The sequence below is a fragment of the Ranitomeya variabilis genome, chromosome 6, assembly GCF_051348905.1.
Source record: "Ranitomeya variabilis isolate aRanVar5 chromosome 6, aRanVar5.hap1, whole genome shotgun sequence".
In the NCBI taxonomy this organism is placed as follows: domain Eukaryota; kingdom Metazoa; phylum Chordata; class Amphibia; order Anura; family Dendrobatidae; genus Ranitomeya; species Ranitomeya variabilis.
This window is the reverse complement of record NC_135237.1, coordinates 452198072-452224237: the sequence shown is the minus strand read 5'-3', so window position 1 is coordinate 452224237 and position 26166 is coordinate 452198072.

Sequence of the window (26166 nt, the reverse complement as noted above, 5' to 3'; positions counted from 1 at the left end):
TAGCAGTACCGGGCCCCAACTGGCGGTGTTGGAGCCCGGGCTCTGCAGGGGGAGCAGAGTGTAGGCCGAAGCCTAATTGAACCAATTTCAAAGGTAACCTTTAACCCCCCCTCAGGGGTTACAAAGTAGAAGAGCCACAGCTTATGCAGCAGTAGTGCTGCACAAGTCAAAGGTTGCTCTTTTAAGTTCGCTCCTTGCACACGCTGAATGAAACACGTCTAACATTTAGCCCTTTATACAGTCAAACTGTGTTGGAGGCGCGAGTTCCCTTTGTAATGAGACGCAGCACAGATGTCAAGAATCCCACCTTGGTGCTGGGTGCAGCCTCCTGAGCGTTGTTATTTGCTGTACAGGAGTCTGCGCTGTCGTGTTGTCCCCTGGCCTAGCGCTGTTAGCGCTGCCCATCTTCTGACATCATTTAATGTCGGCCGGTGCGGTTCGCGATGACCATGAATCCCAGCCCCGCGGTGTCTTAACATTGTTAAAACACTGCGGGGCTGGGATTCAGGGCCTGGCGCAGCACATATGTTCGCCTCTCACACTCGGGTCCTTACACCCGCTTCAGACTGTGCGGCGTCATCTGATCCCTTATCGCATGCCACGGCCATGAAGCCGCACAGTCCGAAGAAGGCGGAAGGAGAGGAGGGACAGGCGAACTGATGCACTGATCATGCCCATCAATCACACCCTCGCAGTCCCAATAAATAAGACACCGAGGGGCGTTGTGTGGGTCAGGGCGGCCGCAGAGGCGCAGCCAGCCAAACAATGATGCCAGAAGACGGGCAGCGCTACCAAGGGGGTTGCAGCGTGTCATTACAAAGGAAAGTCACACCACCGGGACGGTTAAATGGTCACACAGAGGACACATTTCAGACGTGTTTTCAGTTCCACATGTGCGAGGAGAATACGTTTATGAGCCACCTTGCACACATGCAGCATTACCGCTGTACAAGGTGGCTGGATAACGTAAAAACGCCTGGGGGAGGGGGGACAGGTTTCCTTTCAATTTCAGTTCTGGTGTCTGCGTGGCTTTTGCAGGACACGATGCCGGCTGCACAGCAGGGGAACAGCTGGCGGTGCTGAACCCCACTGACACATTGGCTGGTGTTTTTCTCTGTGCAGCTAGCAGTACCGGGCCCCAACTGGCGGTGTTAGAGCCCGGGGTCAGCAGGAGGAGGAGATGGAGCAGAGTGTAGGCCGAAGCCTGCACTGGCGGCAGCTTTTGGGTCTGTTGTGCCTGCGTGGCAGTTGCAGGACACGTTGCCGGCTGCACAGCAGGGGAACAGCTGGCGGTGCTGAACCCCACTGACACATTGGCGAGGTGTTTTTCTCTGTGCAGCTAGCAGTACCGGGCCCCAACTGGCGGTGTTGGAGCCCAGGGTCAGCAGGAGGAGCAGGGGGAGCGGAGTGTAGGCCGAAGCCTGCACTGGAGCAAGTTGAAAGGAAACCTTTAACCCCCCCCCCCAGGCGTTTGTAGCTGGAAGAGCCATCGTGTACAGCACTAATGCTGGAAAAGGTCAACTTAGCTCTTTTAATTATGGTCCTTGCAGATGCTGAACCTAACACTTATGAAATGTGTCCCCTCACAGCGTTCAACCGTCCGGTAGGTGGAACTTTCCTTTGTCATGTGACGCAGCACAGCCGTCATTTTTACCCCCTTGGCGCCGTGCGCCACCTCCTCAGCGTTGTTTGAATCTGTCCCGGAGCCTGCGCTGTTAGGTTACCCCTTGGCCATGCACACATTTTGCGCTGCCCGTCTTCTGACATCATTTGCTGTCAGGCTGACTGCGCCTGTGCGGGTGCGCTGTCCGAGATTCAGCCTCGCGGTGTCGTCTAATGTAATCCCACCGCGGGCCTGGGATCCGTGTCCATGCGCAGTGCATATCTTCGCCTCTCACTCCCCTCCCTACGGCTTCTTAAGACTGTGCGGTGTCACGGCCGTGGCATGCTATTAGGGATCAGCTGACACCGAACAGTCTTTAGAAGCCGTAGGGAGGGGAGTGAGAGGCGAGGATATGCACTGCGCATGGCCACGGATCCCAGGCCCGCGGTGGGATTACATTAGACGACACCGCGAGGCTGAATCTCGGACAGCGCACCAGCACAGGCGCAGCCAGCCTGACAGCAAATGATGTCAGAAGACGGGCAGCGCAAAATGTGTGCATGGCCAAGGGGTAACCTAACAGCGCAGGCTCCGGGACAGATTCAAACAACGCTGAGGAGGTGGCGCACGGCGCCAAGGGGGTAAAAATGACGGCTGTGCTGCGTCACATGACAAAGGAAAGTTCCACCTACCGGACGGTTGAACGCTGTGAGGATACACATTTCATAAGTGTTAGGTTCAGCATCTGCAAGGAGCACCACGAAAAGAGGCACTTTTTCCCTTTGCATCATTATTACTGCTGCACAAGGTGGCTCCTTCAGTAACAAACGCCTGGGGGGGGGGACAGGTTCCCTTAAATTTAACTTGTTGTGCCTGCGTGGCGGTCGCAGTAGACGTTGCCGTATACACAGCAGGGGAACAGCTGGCGGTGCTGAACCCCACTAACACATTGGCGAGGTGTTTGGCTCTGTGCGTACAGCACTTCTGGACGGCAACTGGCGGTGTTGGAGCCCAGGGACAGGTGGAGGAGGTTGGAGGAGGTAGGAGGGATTGCCACACACACAGCAGGGGAACAGCTGACGTTACTGAACCCCAATAACAGAGGAGGGACTGTTGACTGTGCGTACAGCACTTCTGGACGGCAACTGGCGGTGTTGGAGCCCAGGGACAGGTGGAGGTGGAGGAGGTTGGAGGAGGTAGGAGGGATTGCCACACACACAGCAGGGGAACAGCTGACGTTACTGAACCCCAATAACAGAGGAGGGACTGTTGACTGTGCGTACAGCACTTCTGGACGGCAACTGGCGGTGTTGGAGCCCAGGGACAGGTGGAGGAGGTTGGAGGAGGTAGGAGGGATTGCCACACACACAGCAGGGGAACAGCTGACGTTACTGAACCCCAATAACAGAGGAGGGACTGTTGACTGTGCGTACAGCACTTCTGGACGGCAACTGGCGGTGTTGGAGCCCAGGGACAGGTGGAGGAGGTTGGAGGAGGTAGGAGGGATTGCCACACACACAGCAGGGGAACAGCTGACGTTACTGAACCCCAATAACAGAGGAGGGACTGTTGACTGTGCGTACAGCACTTCTGGATGGCAACTGGCGGTGTTGGAGCCCAGGGACAGGTGGAGGAGGTTGGAGGAGGTAGGAGGGATTGCCACACACACAGCAGGGGAACAGCTGACGTTACTGAACCCCAATAACAGAGGAGCGACTGTTGACTGTGCGTACAGCACTTCTGGATGGCAACTGGCGGTGTTGGAGCCCAGGGACAGGTGGAGGAGGAGGAGGTTGGAGGAGGTAGGAGGGATTGCCACACACACAGCAGGGGAACAGCTGACGTTACTGAACCCCAATAACAGAGGAGCGACTGTTGACTGTGCGTACAGCACTTCTGGACGGCAACTGGCGGTGTTGGAGCCCAGGGACAGGTGGAGGAGGAGGAGGTTGGAGGAGGTAGGAGGGATTGCCACACACACAGCAGGGGAACAGCTGACGTTACTGAACCCCAATAACAGAGGAGGGACTGTTGACTGTGCGTACAGCACTTCTGGACGGCAACTGGCGGTGTTGGAGCCCAGGGACAGGTGGAGGAGGAGGAGGTTGGAGGAGGTAGGAGGGATTGCCACACACACAGCAGGGGAACAGCTGACGTTACTGAACCCCAATAACAGAGGAGGGACTGTTGACTGTGCGTACAGCACTTCTGGACGGCAACTGGCGGTGTTGGAGCCCAGGGACAGGTGGAGGAGGAGGAGGTTGGAGGAGGTAGGAGGGATTGCCACACACACAGCAGGGGAACAGCTGACGTTACTGAACCCCAATAACAGAGGAGGGACTGTTGACTGTGCGTACAGCACTTCTGGACGGCAACTGGCGGTGTTGGAGCCCAGGGACAGGTGGAGGTGGAGGAGGTTGGAGGAGGTAGGAGGGATTGCCACACACACAGCAGGGGAACAGCTGACGTTACTGAACCCCAATAACAGAGGAGCGACTGTTGACTGTGCGTACAGCACTTCTGGACGGCAACTGGCGGTGTTGGAGCCCAGGGACAGGTGGAGGAGGTTGGAGGAGGTAGGAGGGATTGCCACACACACAGCAGGGGAACAGCTGACGTTACTGAACCCCAATAACAGAGGAGGGACTGTTGACTGTGCGTACAGCACTTCTGGACGGCAACTGGCGGTGTTGGAGCCCAGGGACAGGTGGAGGAGGTTGGAGGAGGTAGGAGGGATTGCCACACACACAGCAGGGGAACAGCTGACGTTACTGAACCCCAATAACAGAGGAGGGACTGTTGACTGTGCGTACAGCACTTCTGGACGGCAACTGGCGGTGTTGGAGCCCAGGGACAGGTGGAGGAGGAGGAGGTTGGAGGAGGTAGGAGGGATTGCCACACACACAGCAGGGGAACAGCTGACGTTACTGAACCCCAATAACAGAGGAGCGACTGTTGACTGTGCGTACAGCACTTCTGGACGGCAACTGGCGGTGTTGGAGCCCAGGGACAGGTGGAGGAGGTTGGAGGAGGTAGGAGGGATTGCCACACACACAGCAGGGGAACAGCTGACGTTACTGAACCCCAATAACAGAGGAGGGACTGTTGACTGTGCGTACAGCACTTCTGGACGGCAACTGGCGGTGTTGGAGCCCAGGGACAGGTGGAGGTGGAGGAGGTTGGAGGAGGTAGGAGGGATTGCCACACACACAGCAGGGGAACAGCTGACGTTACTGAACCCCAATAACAGAGGAGGGACTGTTGACTGTGCGTACAGCACTTCTGGACGGCAACTGGCGGTGTTGGAGCCCAGGGACAGGTGGAGGAGGTTGGAGGAGGTAGGAGGGATTGCCACACACACAGCAGGGGAACAGCTGACGTTACTGAACCCCAATAACAGAGGAGGGACTGTTGACTGTGCGTACAGCACTTCTGGACGGCAACTGGCGGTGTTGGAGCCCAGGGACAGGTGGAGGTGGAGGAGGTTGGAGGAGGTAGGAGGGATTGCCACACACACAGCAGGGGAACAGCTGACGTTACTGAACCCCAATAACAGAGGAGGGACTGTTGACTGTGCGTACAGCACTTCTGGACGGCAACTGGCGGTGTTGGAGCCCAGGGACAGGTGGAGGAGGTTGGAGGAGGTAGGAGGGATTGCCACACACACAGCAGGGGAACAGCTGACGTTACTGAACCCCAATAACAGAGGAGCGACTGTTGACTGTGCGTACAGCACTTCTGGATGGCAACTGGCGGTGTTGGAGCCCAGGGACAGGTGGAGGAGGAGGAGGTTGGAGGAGGTAGGAGGGATTGCCACACACACAGCAGGGGAACAGCTGACGTTACTGAACCCCAATAACAGAGGAGCGACTGTTGACTGTGCGTACAGCACTTCTGGACGGCAACTGGCGGTGTTGGAGCCCAGGGGCAGGTGGAAAAGCAGAGGAACACAATGTAGGCCGAAGCCTGAGAAAGTCGAAAGGGAACCTTTAACCCCCCCCCAAGGCGTTTGTAGCTGAAAGAGCCAGCTTGTGCAGCACAAAAGATGCAAAAGGAAAAGGTGGCTCTTTTCATCATGCTCCTTGCAAACACAGAACTAAACACTTATAAAATGTGTCCCCTGAAGCCGTGAAACCGTCCCGGAGGTGGGACTTTCCTTCGTAATATGATGCAGCACAGCCGTCATTCCTACCCCCCCGCCGCCGTGCCCCGGCTCCTCAGCGTTGTTTGATTCCATCCCGGAGCCTGCGCTGTTATGTTATCCCGTGGACAGGCACACTTAGCGCTGCCCGTCTTCTGACATCATTTGGTGTCAGGCTGGCTGCACCTGTGCGGCCGCGCTGGCCAAGAGCCCGCCTCGCAGTGTCTTCTGATTTAATCCCACTGGGGGCCTGGGATCCATGGACATGCGCAGTGCATATCTGAACCTCTCACTCCCCTCCCTATGGCTTCTTAAGACTGTGCGGTGTCACGGCCGTGGCATGCTATTAGGGACCAGCTGACACCGAACAGTCTGAAGAAGCCATAGGGAGATGAGTGAGAGGTGGAGGTTCAGATATGCACTGCGCATGTCCATGGATCCCAGGCCCCCAGTGGGATTAAATCAGAAGACACTGCGAGGCTGGCTCTCGGCCAGCGCGGCCGCACAGGCGCAGCCAGCCTGACACCAAATGATGCCAGAAGACGGGCAGCGCTAAGTGTGCCTGGCCATGGGATAACATAACAGCGCAGGCTCCGGGACGGAATCAAACAACGCTGATGAGCCGGGGCGCGGCGCCGGGGGGGTAGGAATGACGGCTGTGCTGCGTCATATTACGAAGGAAAGTCCCACCTCCGGGACGGTTTTACGGTATCAGTGGACACATTTTATAAGTGTTAAGTTTTGCGTGTGCAAGGAGCAAAACCAAAATAGCTACCTTTTTCCTTGTGCAGCATTACTGCTGTACAAGGTGGCTCTTTCAGTAACAAACGCCTTGGGGGGGGGGGACAGATTCCCTTACATTTCAGTTGTTGTGTCAGCGTGGCGGTCGCATGACACATTGCCGGCTACACAGCTGGGGATCAGCTGACGTTACTGAAACCCAATAACACTGGGTCGTATGTTTTGACTGTGCAGACGGCACTTCTGAGCCTCAACTGGCGGTGTTGGAGCCCAGGAATTTAAGTTCAGGTGGTAGAAAGATGAACACAACAGGAGACCTGGATAACGTATACAGTGACCTAATTAGTTAATCAGGAGGAGGAGTGGCAAATTCATGCGAGATCCAGGCCTTGTTCATTTTCAGGAAAGTAAGCCGGTCAACGTTATCGGAGGATAGTCGCATGCGACGGTCAGTTAGTACACCACCTGCAGCACTAAAGACACGTTCCGATAATACACTGGCCGCAGGGCAAGACAGCACCTCCAATGCATACTGGCTTAGCTCTGGCCATGTATCCAGCTTTGAGACCCAAAACTTGAAAGGGGAAGAGCCGTCTGGGAGTACAGCAAGAGGGCAAGACATGTAGTCTGTCACCATCTGACGGAACCGTTGCCTCCTGCTGACTGGAGCCGTCTGTGATGGTGTAGACTTTTGTGGCGGGCACAGAAAACTGTGCCACAGTTCGGCCATACTGGTCTTGCCTTGGGCAGAGGCACTGCTTCTGCTCCCTCTTTGTGCAGAGCCTCCACCACTGCCTGGACGCACTGAGCTGCTTTGGAATGCACTAGCAGCACTTCTCTCAGTTGGAATGGAGAAGATGATGGAATTGACCAGTGTGTCTTGGTACTCCCGCATTTTTCGCTCCCGGTTCAATGGTGTGATGAGGCTTTCTACATTGTCCCGGTAGCGAGGATCGAGGAGGGTGAACACCCAATAATCAGACATGTTGAGAATGTGGGCGATGCGGCGGTCGTTTCTCATGCACTGCAGCATGTAATCCACCATGTGCTGCAGACTGCCAACTGCCCAAGAAACGCTGTCCCCTGCTGGAGGCGTGATCTCTGCCCGCTCGTCATCACCCCACCCTCGCTGTACACACTGAGTACTGGACAATTGTGTAACTCCCTCCTCTGGACGGATGTCTTCCTCCTCCATTGACTCCTCCTCATCCTCCTCACAAACTGTCCCCTGCCTACGCGTTTGTGAGGAACCACGTGGCGCTGACTGTCCAGAAGATGATGGAAATGGTGAATCCTCATCCTCCACCTCTTCCACAACATCATCCCTTAGCGCTTGCAGTGATTTTTCAAGCAGGCAGATAAGGGGGACAGTCATGCTGACTAGTGCATCATCTGCACTCGCCATCCGCGTGGAATAATCAAAGGGACGCAAAACCTGGCAGACGTCATTCATAGTGGCCCACTCTGTGGTTGTGAAGTCTGTACGGCGCTGACTGCGACTTTCTTGCGCCTGAAGCAGCTGGTACTCCATTACAGCTTGCTGCTGCTCACACAACCGCTCCAACATATGTAACGTGGAATTCCACCTGGTAGGTAGGTCACATATGATGCGATGTTCCGGCAGGCGGTGTCGGCGCTGCAGAGCCGCAATGCGCGCTTTTGCCGTGCTGGAACGCCGCAAGTGAGCACACTCTAGGCGGACCGTGTGCAGCAGTGCATCCTGATAGTCCCTCAAAAAGCTCTGCACGACCAAATTGAGCACATGTGCCAGACATGGGATGTGAGTGAGGTTGCCGAGGCCCAGAGCTGCCACCAGATTTCGACCATTATCACACACTACCATGCCTGGCTGGAGATTCGCTGGCACAAACCACACATCGCTCTCCTGCTTGATGGCATTCCAGAGCTCCTGCGCTGTGTGGCTACGATTCCCCCAAAAAATTAATTTCAAGACGGCCTGTTGACGTTTGGCCACGGCTGTGCTCATGTCGGTCGTAACAGGTACACGTTCATCACGGGTCCATGTGGAGGTGGACTGTGACGGCTCCTGCAGCGATGATTCTGAGGAACTGGTGTAAGAGGAGGAGTCAATGCGTACAGAATGGATTCCTGCAATCCTTGGAGTGGGCAGGACACGTCCTGCGCCACTCGCACGGTCTGTACCTGGCTCAACAACATTAACCCAATGGGCAGTGAGGGAAAGGTATCGCCCCTGTCCATGTTGACTGGTCCACGCATCGGTGGTGAGGTCGACCTTGCTACTGACGGCGTTCAGTAGCGCGTGTTTTATGTGTCCCTCCACATGCTTGTGCAGGGCAGGGACGGCTTGCCTGCTGAAGTAAAAGCGGCTGGGCACATTGTACTGTGGGACTGCCAATGACATCAAGTCACGGAAGCTGTCAGTCTCCACCAGCCTGAATGACAGCATTTCCAGTGACAGAAGTTTGGCAATGCCTGCAGTCAGAGCCTGTGCTCGTGGGTGGTTTGACGAGAAAGGCCGCCTTTTCTCCCATGCCTGTACTACCGATGGCTGTAGACTGGGCTGGGAGTGTGTGGATGACTGGGAAAGTGGCGCTGCGGGTGGAATTACAGCGGGTCTCTGGACAACAGGGCCAGAGGTTCTTCCACGGCGATCCTGGGAGGAAGCCGAACCAGCTGCGTGTGAGCTAGAGGAAGAGGCAACACGAGCTGAAGAGGTGGTAGCTGCCGCTGTTGGTTGGCCTACCTCTTCAGTGTGTTTTTCTAACTCCGCCGGGTGCCTGTTGCGCACATGTTTCCACATGTTGGAGGTATTGAGGTTGCTGACATTTCGACCTCTTTTGACTTTTTGATGACACACGTTGCATCTGACATAGCAAATGTCATCTGCAACTGTGTCAAAAAAGGACCAGGCACTGCAAGTCTTGGGAGCACCCTTTTTGGCTTTTGGAAGAGACATGCTCCTAACGGGTGCCAAAGCGGAGGCTGCAGGATCCGCAGTCTTCCCCCTCCCTCTCCCTCTTTGGGCCGTACGGGGAATCTCTTCCTCAGAGCTGCTCCCACCACCTTCCTGTCCCTCACGCCAAGATGGGTCGAGGACCTCATCATCTACACTACCCTCTGCCCCCAACTGCTCCTCCTGGGTAGTCTCAGCAGCAGAGCACGCACCAGTAAGTGGCACCTGAGTGTCATCATCAGCTAATGCGGCCTGCGATGTGGTGACCGGAGCCACTGGCCCACCCGCCTCTTCAGAGGAAGACAGAAAAAGCTGTTGGGCATCACTGCACCCTGCCTCTTCTTCCATTTCTCCAATGCTGCTTGGCTGGCCCCCTGTTTCCAAGCCAAGAGATTCAGAGAACAGAAGTAGAGACGGCTCCTGTCCTGGGCTCTCTGTCTGCCTGGGCAATTTGGCAGGTGGTGAAGAGACAGATGGCTGCTCTCCAGTGCTCTGTGTCTGAGAGGATGTGGCACTAATGGAAGTTGATGCATTAGCTGCCATCCATCCGACAACAGCTTCAATTTGTTCTTCACGCAGCAGCGGTGTACGGCGCTCTGACACAAAGCTACGCATGAATGACTGTTGCCTGGTGAAAGTGGGTGCTGATGAGTCACCGGTGCCCGCAGCAGGCACAGAATCCCCACATCCCCTCCCTGCTCCGCGACGGCTCCCACGCCCACGTGCCTTACTCACTGCCTTCTTCATCTTGGTTGACTGATAAAGATAAGCAGAAAAGTACTAACGGATTTGTGTGCTTATTCCTGAGCAACTCCTCCTAACAGGTATAAGAAACACTAATTTTCTAAAGTGTGGACTAGACTTTAATATGAGCTAATGTGGCCTACACAAATGTAAAGTGGTGTAACTGGTGTGTTTGGTGAACTTTATTATTTATTTATTTTTTGGGGGATGAACTGACAACAGATAGAGCTGCAGTCACACGGAGACCGTGCAGACAGACGTAAACGGCGCTACAAGGCCCAAAAACCCTCCTCTACGTTATCCTATGTAGTGTTTTTCCACAAATTAGCTGGAGACGGGTGGAAAGACACTAATAGGATTTTTTTGAATAAATTAGCAGCAGACTACACTACTTGAAAAAAAATGAAAATTGATTTGGCGGTATGACGCAGTGAACAACCCTGAGCTGGAGACAACCAGGCTATGGCTGCTCACAGACTACAGGGCGAGCTGCAATCACACGGAGACCGTGCAGACAGACGTAAACGGCGCTGCAAGGCCCAAAAACCCTCCTCTACGTTATCCTATGTAGTGTTTTTCCACAAATTAGCTGGAGAAGGGTGGAAAGACACTAATAGGATTTTTTTGAATAAATTAGCAGCAGACTACACTACTTGAAAAAAAATGAAAATTGATTTGGCGGTATGACGCAGTGAACAACCCTGAGCTGGAGACAACCAGGCTACGGCTGCTCACAGACTACAGGGCGAGCTGCAGTCACACGGAGACCGTGCAGACAGCCGTAAACGGCGCTGCAAGGCCCAAAAACCCTCCTCTACGTTATCCTATGTAGTGTTTTTCCACAAATTAGCTGGAGACGGGTGGAAAGACACTAATAGGAATTTTTTGAAAAAATGTGCAGCAGCCTGCACTACTTAAAACAAAATGAAAATTGATTTGGCGGTATGACGCAGTGAACAACCCTGAGCTGGAGACAACCAGGCTATAGCTGCTCACAGACTACAGGGCGAGCTGCAGTCACACGGAGACCGTGCAGACAGCCGTAAACGGCGCTGCAAGGCCCAAAAACCCTCCTCTACTTTATCCTATGTAGTGTTTTTCCACAAATTAGCTGGAGACGGGTGGAAAGACACTAATAGGATTTTTTTGAATAAATTAGCAGCAGACTACACTACTTGAAAAAAAAAAAAAAAGAACAGTATGAGGCAATGAACCACCCTCCCTGAACTGAATACAACCAGCTATGGATGGCCTATGTGGCTGCACTCAGACTAGAGAGTGGGCTGCACTCACACACACACACACACAGACCTTGCAGATCGCTGTGAAAACAGCGCTACAAGGCAAAAGCAAGGTGAATAGTAGGTGAACACAGCGGTTGCTAAATTAGCCTTTGGAAAGCACAAAGAAGCAAATCGCTATCTCTAAACTGTCCCTCAGTCAGCAAACAGCGTCCTGTCACTAACTGAATTCACAGCAGAGTGATCGCAAAATGGCGCCAGCAACTTTTAAACTGCATCATGACATCATTTCAGCAGCCAATCACAGCCTTGCCAGTACTTTCATGCCCTCCATGCTAAACAGGATGTGCCCACACTTGGAATCATTCTCATTGGCTGAATTTCTGAATTTTGAATCTTGGAACTTCCGATTCCGGTATCCGATACGCGGCAAGTATCGGAATCCCGGTATCGGAATTCCGATACCGCAAGTATCGGCCGATACCCGATACTTGCGGTATCGGAATGCTCAACACTACTCTCTGTCTGTTCCAGACGTCCTTCCTCTATCTCTCCCTCCTGGAGACTAACTGTCTCCCTCCACTGTCTCTCTCAGACTGGTTCGCTCCTCCTCCAGACCAGGACATATATCCATATTTGAGGGAAACTCCCCTGAATCTGGGTCCTGAGCTCCCCCTCCTGGCCTGGTTTCAGAATGTGTTGTCTGTGGGTGCCTTACCTGGTGAAGGAAATTCCCATTGCCTCCAAGCATGATATCACCCTCCTCGAAAGAAAGGCAACATCACTGCAACAACCGGTTACCTGGGGTGTTGCAACAGTACTATTGGTAGAAAAGTGTAAGGAAAACACAGGCAGTTTACTGAAAGTAAGTGGAGGCCTGCCTTTCAAAAACTAATTGTCATACACCACTAAACTCATCAATTTCCAGAGTAGAAACAGTATAATAGGCCTCTGACATCTTCCACGGCAGGCAATCCACCAGATGGAGACCCAACTTGGAGTCTCCACATTTCAAAAAATAAATGTCACACACCACTCAAGTGCCATCAATTTCCACTGAGTAGAAATATTTTAATAGGCCTCTGACACACCTTCCACCACAGACAACCCACCAGATAGAGACCCATTTTGGAGTCTCCACATTTTAAAAAAATGTTTGTAACATCAGCAGCAGTAGCAACAACAGGTGCAGAAGACACCACAAAGATGGCATAGGCTGCAATAACGCAAGATCAGTGCATGATATTAAAAATGAAACACAATCGCCTTGGCTGCCCAGTCTGCGACTGTGGTGCAAAAAGTCATTGGAAATCCATGACTTGTTCATTTTAATGAAAGTTAGGCGGTCTACACTTTCAATGGACAGCCGGATGCACTTATCCGTCAGGACACCATCAGCAGCGCTGAAGACACTTTCTGAGAGAACACTGGCTGCCAGGCATGACAAAACCTCAAAGGCAAAGCAGGCAAGCTCAAGCCATTCTTCCATTTTTGAGGACTAAAATGCAAAAATATCCAAACCCCCTGATGGCATTGATATTGTGCTCCAGATGCGCTTCCACTATCCTCCCCAGTTGTTTACAACATGTCAGAATTGTTTATGCCACTTACACTGCTGCTAGTGTTTTTGTGATGATGTTCTTGAGATTCCCGGGCTTGGACGTGCAGACCTGGGAAGTACACTGTGTGCCTCACTGATGTCTTGGGGAAAACCACTCTTAAGATTGTCTACAAGCATGCTTTGATACTGCAGCATGCAGACATCTCTTAACAGGGAGGGAAGCATCGGGCTAAATTTACTCTTGTACTGTGGATCTGTGGCACCCCAGGAGTCCGGTGGCCACACTGGCATTGCCGCCCTCCCAGGGCGTGATGTCATGAAAGAAAAGAGGAGTCCCCTTACCAGGTAACACCAGCATCCAACAATTTTCCTTACTCCAGACCAGAAGGGGGAGCTCTTACACCTGGTTTCAGGGGAGCTTCCCTATAAGTTCTGGCCTGGAGGTGGAGTTAGTGTGTCTGAGTCTGAGAGAGGAGAGGAGAGAAGTCGAGGAGAACCTGGGGAGTGGAGCTGTAACCAAGCTCACTCCAGAGCTGAGCGCTAGGAACTGGACACCGGAGTCCGTAGTTGAGCTGGAACTGTAGCAGAGGGCAGGAGACTGCAGGTCTCCTGACCCATCTGACACCCAGCGGCACAGCAGCATCCCAGAGCCCAGAGCCACCACGAAGGAACGACAACTGTAATAGGCTCAAGAGGCCTGCCTTGCGGGTACTGTTTCATTTTAACTGCCAGACAGCGAGAGGAACTTGAGCAGAGCTTAAATCAGTAAGAACCTAACAGGACAGCGCAGTAGGAAGACCTCCGAACCCACCTAGCTAGGTGGATCCTAAATTACTTCCAGGCTGCCCGGATCTCCATTACCATTTGTTACCCGTACACCGGAATGCACCTTCAGCCATCAAGTAAAGGTAAAGAGAACTACAGCCCTTGTGTCCTCCAGTCAATTCTTGCACCCTCAGTCCTGCACCCCAACATCCATGATCGATTACAACAGCACCAGTAGCCCTGGGGCCCCGCTCCAACTGTGGGGAGAAGAACCATCCCAGCTTCATCACCATCTGCCCCAGCGGTCCCCCTAAGCAGTGTCGGCCATCCATTGCTGAACACCACAGGTGGTGTCACGTTAAGTTCCCTATAAACTTTCCCTCATTATTTGATTGCATGCACAGGGCCATGAACCGGGTCAATGCTGCCATGACAACCCCCGAGGAACCATCTGACCCAGCCCTAGTACCCCGCGGCCCTAGCGGGCATCGCATTCTGGCATCACGAACAGGATTTCCTAGCCTGGTGCCACAGGGTCTTGTGTGCTATAGACGCTTTTGAACTGTTCAGTAGCCGCCATTATCACACTGCGTGGTGTGCGAGAAGCATGAGGTGTGTGTTGTCGTGGGTGGAGCCCAAGAAAGGGAGAGAAGCCCTGCTGCATGCTCGGATGTGAGCTGGCGGGAAGCTGTCCTAACCCAGAACTCCTGTGCGCTCAATCGATCCCACCTGTGCGAACAGCCGCTTACTACGGTAATGATACCCAGAGCCTGGCTGAGGTTCACTAGTGGGGAGGAAAATGTCCAACCCGGGTGGAGATCCAGTGGCAGCCGCAGTTGCAGCCTCCATAATGCCACTATCAATGCCGTACATACCGGGAGTGGCCTGGTTACCACAGTACTCAGGAGAGTCGCACACCCTGAGCAATTTCAAGGAGAGACTATGTAGTTTGTTTGAAGTGTACTCCCGTCTGAGAGTCAAAAAGTCAGCATCATAATTGGCCAGTTAACTAGTGCAGCCCAGAGGGAGGTAAAGTCCTGGCTGGACACTGATAAAAGAACTGTCAAGCAAATCTTGGCCAGGCTAACTGTCAAGCAAATCTTGGCCAGGCTGAAAGACACCTTTGACATTCGCACTGCAGCAGAGATAAAAATGAGATTCTTTGGGTGTAAACAAAGGGTGCAGGATAGTATATGGGACTATGCCCTTAATCTTCACGAGGTGCTGCAGGTTAACCCTGACAGCGTGCAAGATAAGGATAGATTGCTAAAAGAGCAGTTTATTGAGGGACTCCTGTCCAACACCCACAGGACACAGCTGCACATCATGGCCCTACAAAACCCTGACCTGGACTTTGTGCACTTTAAAGATCGGGCCATCTGGGTGCTGCATGAACCAAATTCCAGCGGCCTTGCGCCACCTAGGCACCCAGCAATTACATACCACCAGGAAGCGGCATCCTTTCCCCAGTCCCTCGTAGAGGCCAAGGCGCAGTTCCTAAATAATTACTCCTCTGCAGACCTACGTCTTCAGGTCCAGGAGTTGACCAAAAGTGTGGCTGCACTAACCAAAGCTGTGCGGTCCATACTAGTGTCCCTAAAGGAAAAGATCCAGCTGGCCTCCTGCCCAGATGATGTCTCGTGGCGACGACAGAAGAGAACTCCACCGACCAGAGGGAGAGACAGTGATCGCTATGACAAGGACGGATGACCCATCTGTTGCCGCTGCAACAAGGTGGGGCACATCGCAAGATTCTGGAATTTAAATGAGCAACCCCGGGGCAGAGGGCCAACCCCCAGGAGTAAGATGACTAGGCCCACAAAGCTTGCAAGACAAGTATGTGGGAGAACCCCCGTCGTGATTGATGGCATCCCGATGAACGCTTTGCTGGACACTGGCTCCCAGGTGATGACCATGCCATATATTCTTTAAAAACCATCCTGGGCTGACTCTGATACTACCCACAGCCCAGATAATGATCTGACAATAGTCTACAGCAATGGTCAGCCTTTGCCACATGTGGGGTATAAGGAGGTGACCATTAAGGTGGGACGAGTAGAGTTGAAAGCCCAAAGTCTGATAATCGTAGATATTGATCGGCGAGAATGTAACCCAATGAGGACCCTAGGTACCAATGTGATAGAAAATTATCTTGGCGAGGTTATTGTTTTATTTTAACAGGTAGCTGTGTCAGCAGTGTGTCCTGCAAAAAGAGATCAAAGCCCTGATGCAGAGGCAACAAGTAGAGCTGTCAGGTGGAGAAGTCGGCAGTGTCAGAGTGAGTGATCCAATCCCCATTGCAATACCCCCTAGGAGTGAAATGTTAATCTGGTGTTGAGCAGCAATAGGCCTCATGGGTCAATACTACCAGACCCAGGTAGAACCCATGTACTCTGATAGTAGGCCCACCAGCCTGACAGCCAGAGGGGTAGTCGATGTCTGTAAGGGGAGAGTACCGATGTGCATCTTGAATTGAGGGGAAAAAGAGGTCCATTTACTCCGATACCCCACCCTTGCTAAGCTGTTCACTGTCAGTAACAATGCAATACAAGCAACAGAACTAGTTTTGAGCGATACCGTCCGATTCTTGAAAGTATCGGTATCGGAAAGTATCGGCCAATACCGGCAAAGTATCGGATCTCGCTGATACCGATACCCGATACCAATACAAGTCAATGGGACACCAAGTATCGGAAGGTATCCTGATGGTTCCCAGGGTCTGAAGGAGAGGAAACTCTCCTTCAGGCCCTGGGATCCATATTACTGTGTAAAATAAAGAATTAGAATAAAAAATATTGATATACTCACCTCTCCGACGCAGCCTGGACCTTACCGCTGTGAACCGGCAGCCTTCTTTGCTTAAAATGAGCACGTTCAGTACCTTCCATGACGTCACGGCTTCTGATTGGTCGCGTGCCGCTCATGTGACCGCCACGCGACCAATCAGAAGCCGTGACGTCATCCCTCAGGTCCTAAATTCCTAAAAGGGAATTTAGGACCTGAGGGATGATGTCGTGGCTTGTGATTGGTCGCGTGGCGGTCACATGAGCGGCACGCGACCAATCAGAAGCCGTGACGTCATGGAAGGTGCTGAACGCGCTCATTTTAAGCAAAGCAGGCTGCCGGTTACTACCAGGGCGCGTCAGAGGGTGAGTATATCCCTATTTTTTATTTTAATTCTTTTTTTTTTTTACATGGATATGGATCCCAGGGCCTGAAGGAGAGTTTCCTCTCCTTCAGACCCTGGGAACCATACACTGGGAACTTCCGATTCCGATTCCCGATACCACAAAAGTATCTGATCTCGGTATCGGAATTCCGATACCGCAAGTATCGGCCGATACCCGATACTTGCGGTATCAGAATGCTCAACACTAAATAGAACCCTTTGTCCCGTTTGACCAGGTGGAGGACAATGGCTCTGCAGTACAGCTGGAGGATTTGTGTCAACAGCTACATGTAGGCACTGATTCCACTCCTTTGCACCAAAAGCATGAAGCTTACCGGGTGGTCCAAGAATATGAGCGGGTATTCAGTAAACACCCACTAGACTTTTGGCAGGTAAAAGGGGTCCAACATCATATCCCCATTGGAGATCATCTGCCCATTAAAGAGAGGTACCTCCAGCTCACTATCAATGTGCCAAGAGTATGTTACGGGAGATGAAGGAGGCTGGGGTAATCAGAGACAGTTGTAGCCCCTGGGCAGCTCCGTTAGTCCTCATTAGAAAGAAAGATGGTACAATAAGGATGTGTGTTGACTACAGGCAGATTAACCGCATTACACATAAAGATGCCTACCTGTTACCCAGAATAGAGGAATCATTAGCTGCACTAAAATCTGCTCAATATTTCTCCACCTTAGATCTCACCAGTGGGTATTCCCGTGGCAGAGGCGGATAAAGAGAAGACCACCTTCACGACACCAATGGGCCTCTCTGACTGCGCTGTTTGCCTGTGAGGTCCACCCTCGCCACAGCTATCGATGGATGAGAAGTGCGCATGTCATTTGACGTCATGCGGCGGACTTCCGCCCACATGTGCGCTCCTCTGTGACGGCTGGGATGAAGGCGTATCCTGGGTGCCAGCGTGCATGCGCCGTTTATTGGCTGTATTTTCGGTTCGCCGGCTATATAAACTAAAGAGACTGTTGTGTTTTCAACCACTTTTGAAAAAGCTGAAATGCAAAACTCGCGTCAGGGGCAGTGGGGCGAGGTGGGGACATTCCCCTGATAAATAATGGGTAAGCATGTTTTTGGATTTACTCCCGGTCTGAATGGGCTTGTAATTTATTGAGGCATTATGAGCTCTTCTGATTGCTGAAAAGCCAGTGGACCATCTCTATAATTTATGTATTACATACTTGCTTCCCTGGGGTGTATTGCATTGTTCCACCTTAGTCCTGCATATCTGCAGATCTCCTCCGGTTAAAATCCCTTGATGTATGTAATATATACATTTTAAACATTTTTTGTATGAGTTTTCTCAAATAAATGAATATTTTTTATCCTTAAGATGTTGTTTGGGACATTTTTGCTCTATTTACCAGTGGTAGCAAGCAGAGTGAATCTGGTCAGATCACTCTCAATACCTGTGCTGCGTAGATCTACCCGTAGTACCAGAGGTCAGATCCCAGCCCGGTATAGGGACTAAAGTATGAAAGAATTAACAATACAAAGGAGTTGAAATGTATAAGTTTGAACCGTTAAAGCATGAGTACCTACAGAGACTGCTGTAAGAACTTTTAAACATGCATAATAACCTGTTAAAGGACAATTGGGCCACAGGATTATGTGTGGTCAGGACCTTTTCTTGTACATAGTAACCCCGGTTTGGCCTAGAAAATAAACCGCCGGCGTGGTCGAAGATCAGGCCCATCAACAGAGTACCGTAGCCACGCCCGGGAGCGGAGCAAAGGTGGGTTGGGGCGGTTCCCACCAGGGCAACTCAAAAGTCTGTAGGGAACACAAATGGACCTTTGTTGCCCCCAGAAAATTAATTGGCCAATTCTGACTGTTTAGGTTTTGGTAATTTTTACATTTATGAAGCCCTGTAAACCTTTTGCAACTGTTCACCTGTTAACATGTTCTCTTTTTGTTTCCTCAGTCCGGGAGTACTGAATTGTACTAGGGGGAAATGTGGCACCCCAGGAGTCCAGATGCCACAATGGCGTTGCCTTCCTCACGGGGAGGGTGATATCAAACCTGGAGGTAAAGAGGGATGCACTTGGCAGGTAACATAAGCATACAACACCTTCCTGACTCCAGGCCAGAAGTGGGAGCTATAAACCCAGTTTCAGGGGAACTTCCTTACAAGTTCTGGTCTGGAGGCGGGATTAGTTCAGTGTAGTGTGAGACTGCAGAGGGTGAGGAAGCATGTGAGGAGAGAGACTGGGAGTGGAACTGCAATTGAGCTCTACCCAGTATTAAGTGCAAGAGAAACTGGACACCGGAGTCCGTGGTTGCACTGGTAATAAAAGGCCCAGCAACTAAAACCAGAGGCCAGGAGATTGCAAGTCTCTTGTCCCATCTAACACCTGGAGGCACCTCAGCAAGTCAGGAGCCTGGGGCTGCCAGTGAGAAGACAGTGTCCATGAAAAGCTCATGCTGTTAACCATATGGGTTAGGAGTAACAGACACTGAGAGGACCTTGTGTGAACCTTCAGGCAGCAAAGGACAGAGAGTACAGAGTAAAAGGAAGGTCTTCCGAACCCACCTGGCTAGGTGGATCCCAAGTTACTCTCAGGCTACCCAGACTCCATCAACACCTGTAACCTGTACCCTGGACTGCACCTGCAATTCACTAGTAAAAGGTAAAGGAAACTGCAATCCCTGTGTCCTCCAATTATTTCCTGTACCTTCTGTCCTGCACCCCACTGTCTATCAACCCTCACCAATTTCACCGGTAGTCCTGGGGCTAAGCTCCACCTGTGGGGAGCTTGTCATGATTCTCAATGGCGAGAGAACATAGCCCAGCATATATGAGAACTAGCTCTTGGAAGATGGAAACTATACTGACCATGAACTAAACCTGCCGCACAACTAGAAGTGGCCGGGTAGCATGCCTACGTTTTTTTATCCCTAGATGCCCAGCGCCAGCCGGAGAACTACCTAATCCTAGCAGAGGAAAAGACAGTCCTGGCTCACCTCTAGAGAAATTTTCCCAAAAGGCAGACAGAGGCCCCCACATATATTGGCGGTGATTTAAGATGAAATGACAAACGTAGTATGAAAATAGGTTTAGCAAAATCGAGGTCCGCTTACTAGATAGCATGAAGACAGAAAGGGCACTTTCATGGTCAGCAGAAAACCCTAGCAAAACACCATCCAGAAATTACTTTAAGACTCTAGCATTAACTCATAACACCAGAGTGGCAATTTCCGCTCACAAGAGCTTTCCAGACACAGTAACGAAACAGCAGCTGTGAACAGGAACAAAATGCAAAAACACACAAGGAAAAAAGTCCAACTTAGCTGGGAGTTGTCTAGTAGCAGGAACATGCACAGAAAGGCTACTGATTACATTGATGACCGGCATGAAACTGACAGAGGAGCAAGGTTATATAGCGACTCCCACATCCTGATAGGAGCAGGTGAACAGAGGGGATGATGCACACAAGTTAAATTCCACAAGTGGCCACCGGGGGAGCCCAGAATCCAATTTCACAACAGGAGCTATACCAACTCTGCTTTGACACCATCAGCCTCAGTGATCCCTTTAAGCAGCGTCAGCCACCCCTGGCCAAGTACCACAGGTGGCATCATGAACATTTCCATTTATTCCCCTTTTTTCACTTCCCTTCTTCATTTTTGTTGGTTGCCCAAGACCACGGACCGTAACCACCCCTTTAAGGACCACCAGACCCGGCCCGAGCACCCCGCATTGCTAGATGGCACTCCACATGTGCCAGGAAAGTATAAATAGCCCCTCCCAAAATGAGATAGGACAAACCAAAATGAGGAAGTGAAAACACCCACAGAGAAGTAATACAGCAAAGCAAAGACAACAGCATTATCAGCAGTTGGTCAGGAACAACACAAAATGTGGTCCAACAGAGACGGCAACCTACCCACAGCCAGAGGTCACCGGATCAAGCCCCAAAGTCAAGTTATGACAGTAGAGCACAGCATGGAGCAGGGCACTGTGTTGAGGACAATATGGAGAGGGTACAGCTTGTGAGGGACAGTATGGCAAGCAAGCATGGATAGAGACAAATTTTGGGTATGGAGCATAGTGTAGAGAGGGGCAGCTTGAGAAGGAAAGTATAAATAGTGGGCAGCTTGTGAGGGACTGTATGGTGATGAGCAGCTTGAAGAGAAAGTGTGGAAAGGTGGCAGTGTGTTGGAGACAATATAGAGAGGGGAAGCTTGTGGGGGAAGTATGGAGAAAGGCAACTTGTATAGAGAGGTGGCAGTGTGTGGGGGATAATATGGAGATAGGCATCTTATGGGAAACAGTTTGGAGAGGAGAGTATAGAGAGGAACAGCTCATGAAGGACAGTAAAAGAGTGGGCAGCTTGTGACAGTATAAAAAGGGGCAGTTTGAGTGGAAGTATGGAGAGATGGCAGCTTTTGGGGGACAGTATACAGAAGGGATGGTGTGTTGAAGAGAGTGTAGAGAAGGAAGTTTGTCGGGGAAGTATGGAGAGGGACAATTGTTGGGGACATTATGGAGAGGCCAAAAAATTTTTTGGGAGTGCATACCTATGTATACAAACATAACTCAATGCCTTAAAGAACCAAAGAACAGAAAGAACTAAAATAAATAAACAATACAATACCATAAAACTATAATTCATAGCTACACACACAGGTTAGGCACAGACATTACAGTAAAAAGATTTAAAACATAAAAACACATATAGGCCCAAGTCACTATCCATAACTGTGTAACACCCCAGGTAACCGGTTGTTACAGTGATGTTGCCTTCATTTCGGGGAGGGCGATATCATGCTTGGAGGCATGGAGGATTTCCATTACCAGGTAAGCACCTACATGCAACACATTCCGAATCCAGGCCCGAAGGGGGAGCTCTGAACCCGGATTCAGGGGAGCTTCCCCAGCTTTAACTATTCTGGTCTGGAGGAGGAGTTAAATCAGTCTGAAGAGACAGTGGAGGAGTGAGGACGAGAGCAGAGAGTAAGGCCGTGCAGCCACGTGTGAGCTGCAGCTCCAGGAAAGGAAGATAACCTGAAGGGTTAGAATGTAGTGAGCATCTGAGGAAAGGAGCAAAGGTGAAGGAAAGGGCTTAGAGGGGAACTGTGAATGGGCACCCTCTGAGCCGAAGCACAGGAACTTGGCACCGGGAGCCCAAGGTTGTGTTGAATTGTAGGTTGCACAGCAGAACCAGAGGGCAAAGGACTTTAAGTAACTTTTCCGTACCCACACCTGGAGGTGCAGCAGTACACTAGGAGCCTGTGTTGCGATAGAGACCCTATAAAAAGGTTCGCACTGCGCACCATATGGGTAACTGTCCCAGGACAGAAGAGAGAGGACAAGCCACAGGCAGCAAGAACCTCGCATATGCGCACGAGCAGGAAGGCTTACAGACCACACCTGGGAGAGGGATCCACCATTGCCTCCAGGCCGGGTGGACCATATCACCACCTGTTTCTGGTACCCTGGACTGTGGCCTGCTACCACCAGTAAACCAGTAAAAGACGTTACAACCTTGTGTCCTCCATTTATTTGCTGGAATTCACCACCCTTGCCATACACATTGGGAGCCCTGGGGACCCCGCTTCACCTGTGGGAAGTGTCACCATCTTTGCTGCAGTAACATCACCCCAGAGGACCCGTTTAAGCAGCATCGGTCCCCTCTGACCGAGAAGCACAGGTGGCATCACAAACACAAACTGTATTACAAGCCCCTTAAAAGACCTTACCCTTTTACTTTGGCGACCAGGGCAACGGACCGGGTCGCTGCCACCGTGACCACCCCTTTATTTGCTACCAGACACGGTACCAAGTACCCCACGGCCCTGGCGGGTGACTTAACTTAGCGTCACGAACAGGATGGACCGACCCATTGAAATGGGTCCTGTGCGCCATGGACTGTAATGGACTGTGTGAAACTGTTTAATGGCCGCCATTATTACACCACGAGGTGGATAAAGAACAGAAGAGGATGTGTTGCCATGAGTGGAGTTCAAGAACCAGCGCGAAAGCTGGATCCACCCCCTACAGAGAATTTAATGCCACAAAAACATATCCGTCAGGAGGACAGATCTGCCCCCGGAGATGGCTGGTGGGAAAGTGGAGCAGACACCGCCCAGGAAGTGAAGAGAAGGAAGAGGATGTGGGAAAGCGTGGCCGCAGCATGGCTGCACGCTATCCAGTGAGAGTGATGGTGGACAGCAGTGGAGAGCTGCCAGGACCTGCAAACACCAGAGAGGATGTCCCCGGTCAGCCACAAGAAACCCCGGACCTGATGACCACCTTGGATCCTGAGCTCCTCGGCGCGGAAATGGAGGCGCTGGCCCGACAACTCCTGCAGACCCAGATGAAAGCGGTGGCCACATGATAGGAGTCCCTGATCCGGAGGATGATGACCGGACAGCAACAGAACTTACCACCAGCACTCACCACCCCAGCGAATAAAGAAAGAGCAGCACTGCTGAAAAAGATGGCGGCGCCGACGAAAGACCTAGAGCCTGTACATTTAACCCCAGTGGAGCCGGAAAGTGAGATGCTGCCGAAGGAGATGACAACACTGCAGCACCAGGCCCTGCAACCAGCATACCTGACCACAGCAGAGACAGAGAAGAACACTGGCACCAGAGAGACAGGTATGCAAACTGCCCCGGTAGCTGAGGAAACCCTGGTGGGACACCTAGAACCCCCGCCAATCCTAACGCCTGTCCAGGTAGTAACCACTACAATAACCTGGGACTGCATGACAGATCTGGGGGATAAGCTTACTGACCCAATGGTACCAGAACCCTCGCCCCTGAAGGCGTGCAGGCCAAAAGTAACCATATGCTGGAGGCATTCTAACACTAACCGAATGGGATTCCCTGTAGATGCCCAAGCAGCAGCTAACTGTGTGCAAATGATAGAAAAAGAGGAGTACTGTAAACAACAAATCCTAAAACTAGCAGCAGAAGAAAAATAGCGTAGAACTAAATGGGAGGCTATGGAGGAAAGAAACATATTAGCTAAAGCCCGGTCCTGCAAAACTAGACCTGCGGATAGAGGACCAATAAGATCAGGAACTGTTGTCACCTTTAACCTGGACAGAGGATGGGGTTTCTGTTATGATCTGGTGGCATAAGAGCAGCATGAGACATACTCTGGAGATGGTGGTACCTGTACTGACCGCAGACCCTGAACCTAGAAGTAGCCGTGGAATGTACCTAGCGCTCCCTAGACATCTCGTCACAGCCGGAGGACTAATTACCCCTAGAGATAGAAAAGGGAAAACTATCTTGCCTCAGAGAAAATCCCCAAAGGATAGGCAGCCCCCCACAAATATTGACTGTGAGAGGAGAGGGAAAAAACATACACAGACTGAAATGAGAATTTAGCAAAGGAGGCCACTTCTAGCTAATTAGAAAGGATAGGACAGAGTACTATGCGGTCAGTATTAAAACACTGGAAAATATCCACCACAGAAAATACAAAAACTCCACAGCTAACTAAAGATATGGACGATATATCTGCATCTCCAGAGATACCAGCTTGGCTAAACAAATCCTTATACAGACCAAGCTGGACAAGACAAAACATAGAAAAAAACTGAACAATAAGGCCACAGCATGTGGACAGCAAAATCAAGGCCAGAACTTATCTTTGTTGAAAAGAACTGCAAAGCAGAAGGGACCAGGCAGGGATGTGAATCCTCCAGGAACAATGGACAACTGGCACTGACTAAAGGTTGAAGCAAGATTAAATAGCCCAGTCAAAATTGCAAAAAAGTGAACACACCTGACAAATGCTGCGACTCAGAGACAGCAGCGCTACCACTTACAACCACCGGAGGGAGCACAAGAGCAGAATTCACAACAGTACCCCCCTTGAGGAGGGGTCACCGAACCCTCACCAGAGCCCCCAGGCCGATCCGGACGAGCCAAATGAAAGGCACAAACCAAATCATCAGCATGAACATCGGAGGCAACAACCCAAGAATTATCCTCCTGGCCATAACCCTTCCATTTGACAAGATACTGAAGCCTCCGACTCGAAAAACGAGAATCCAAAATCTTCTCAACCACATACTCCAACTCCCCATCAATCAACACCGGGGCAGGAGGATCAACAGAGGGAACAACGGGCACCACATATTTCCGCAACAAAGATCTATGAAAAACATTATGGATGGAAAAAGAGGCTGGAAGGGCCAAACGAAAAGACACTGGATTGATAATCTCAGAAATCCTATAAGGGCCAATAAACCGAGGCTTAAACTTAGGGGAAGAAACCTTCATAGGGACATGACGGGAAGACAACCAGACCAAATCCCCAAACCAAAGCCGGGAACCAACACACCGACGACGGTTAGCAAAACGCTGAGCCCCCTCCTGAGACAACACCAAATTGTCAACAACATGAGCCCAAATTTGCTGCAACCTGTCAACCACAGAGTCTACCCCAGGACAATCAGAAGGCTCAACCTGCCCTGAAGAAAAACGAGGATGAAAACCAGAGTTACAAAAGAAGGGTGAAACCAAGGTAGCAGAACTAGCCCGATTATTAAGGGCAAACCCGGCCAATGGCAAGAAAGCCACCCAATCATCCTGATCAGCAGACACAAAGCATCTCAAATAAGTTTCCAAAGTCTGATTAGTTCGCTCGGTTTGGCCACTTGTCTGAGGATGAAATGCGGAAGAAAAAGACAAATCAATGCCCAGCCTAGCACAAAAGGCCCGCCAAAACCTAGAAACAAACTGGGAACCTCTATCGGACACAATGTTCTCCGGAATGCCATGCAAACGAACCACATGCTGAAAAAACAACAGAACCAAATCAGAAGAGGAAGGCAACTTAGGCAAAGGTACCAAATGAACCATCTTAGAAAACCGGTCACAAACCACCCAGATAACTGACATCCTCTGGGAAACCGGAAGATCCGAAATAAAATCCATAGAAATATGCGTCCAAGGCCTCTCAGGGACCGGCAAAGGCAAAAGCAACCCACTAGCGCGGGAACAGCAAGGCTTGGCTCGCGCACAAGTCCCACAGGACTGCACAAAAGAACGCACATCCCGTGACAAAGAAGGCCACCAAAAGGACCTACCAACCAAATCTCTGGTACCAAAAGTCCCAGGATGACCAGCTAACACAGAACAATGAACCTCCGAAATCACTTTACTAGTCCATCTGTCAGGAACAAACAATTTCCCCACTGGACAGCGGTCAGGTTAATCAGCCTGAAATTTCTGAAGAACACGTCGTAAATCAGGGGAGATGGCAGAAAGAATCACCCCTTCCTTCAGAA